Raw genomic sequence first — 1,649 nt, 5'->3', positions numbered from 1 at the left:
GTAATTTTTAAATGTGTTTGTTGCTGGTTGCGTCGTTCACCAACAATTAACTTCCTGCTGCCAGCAGTCCCTCCTCCCCCCCTAACCCCTCCTCCCTTTTGTGGGAATAAAGTTTCAATAAAGGTGAAAAAAAGTCTACCTCGCGTTGGTCGCCGGACTGAACCACAGCACCGTAAAGGCGGCCTAGACTGAGTCGTCCGTTAGCCACAGATCACCGGAAGCCTACTACCATGCTCGCGACCGCAGCCAGGCTTTTCCTCTCTGTGCTTCTGACAACCCGCGCACCGACTGGCAATCGGGATTGATCACCACAGCTCACCGCCATCGTGTCGACAGTCAGGCACTGACTACTCAACTTGCTATGCCACTGACGAAAAAAGTTGTGGATGTGCTGTCCGCTTTCACTCCGAATAAAATCAGGAATCGCTACATCTTCTCGAGAGCAACTAGACCAGCAGAGTGTATGAAATAGTTGAAGAAACCTAATGAGTAAGGACTTAATGAGTTTAACCTTCCCTGCCTCCCCGCAAAAAGAGAAAACTGTTTGACAACCTTGATGTCTCACCAAACCATACACACTACGGGCTGAGGTGGCACATTGGTTAAGACACTGGCCTCTCATTCGATAGGAAAGTGATTCGAATCACCTTCCAGTCACCCACGTTAAGTTTCACCGTCGTTTTACTGAATCATTTAAGGGAATGCCGCAATGGTTCCTTAATAAACCATACGATCGCATCCCATCACTCGCCAATCCGAGTTCGCTCTCCTTCTCTTACCTTTCCTCAATGAGATATAAAACCAACAGCACCCCAGACAGTTTCACTTAGGACGTGTCCTGTATACAAGTGGAAATACTGATTTAACGTACTGAGTCTTGATCGCATTAGATCAAACTGGAGCTTCAGCCATCTGCGAAGAAATACAGGGCGGAGCAAATAAAAGTGAAACTTCCTGGCAGATTAAAACTGTGTGCCCGACCGAGACTCGAACTCGGGACCTTTGGAAGGTAGGAGACGAGATACTGTAAGAAGTAAAGCTGTGAGTACCGGGCGTGAGTCGTGCTTCGGTAGCTCAGATGGTAGAGCACTTGCCCGCGAAAGGCAAAGGTCCCGAGTTCGAGTCTCGGTCGGGCACACAGTTTTAATCTGCCAGGAAGTTTCATATCAGCGCACACTCCGCTGCAGAGTGAAAATCTCATTCTGCAAATAAAAGTGGTCCAGAGAACACAGTTCCAGGATATAAAGAAACACGGCAGTAAAAAGAAAATACAGCACTAATCTGACTATAGCAAATTTTTAAAGTGACCACCATTCATCTTCTGGCACTTTTCGGGCACTGCTCAGCAAGCTGCTGAAGGCGGAACGGAGCTGGACTGCTGGAATTGCTGCAGTCTCATCCGAAACGTCCTGCTGCAGTTCTTGAAGGGTATGAGCGCTGTTGCGATACGTCTAGACCTGAGGGCTTCGCCACATAAAGTGATCGCACACTGGCAGACCAGGTGACCTGGATGGCCAGCTAGGGCCACGACCAGACTGACATCTGCTAGCAACTTCGTCAGGCGCGAATATGGTGTAAATGTACTCCAAGGAACCGAGGTGGATCACGCGGAGGGCTTGCACGTGGTGCGCGCGTAGAAGGTGTGGTTA

This window comes from Schistocerca cancellata, chromosome 3 (genome assembly GCF_023864275.1).
Source record: "Schistocerca cancellata isolate TAMUIC-IGC-003103 chromosome 3, iqSchCanc2.1, whole genome shotgun sequence".
Lineage (NCBI taxonomy): Eukaryota > Metazoa > Arthropoda > Insecta > Orthoptera > Acrididae > Schistocerca > Schistocerca cancellata.
This window is presented reverse-complemented; position numbering follows the sequence as displayed.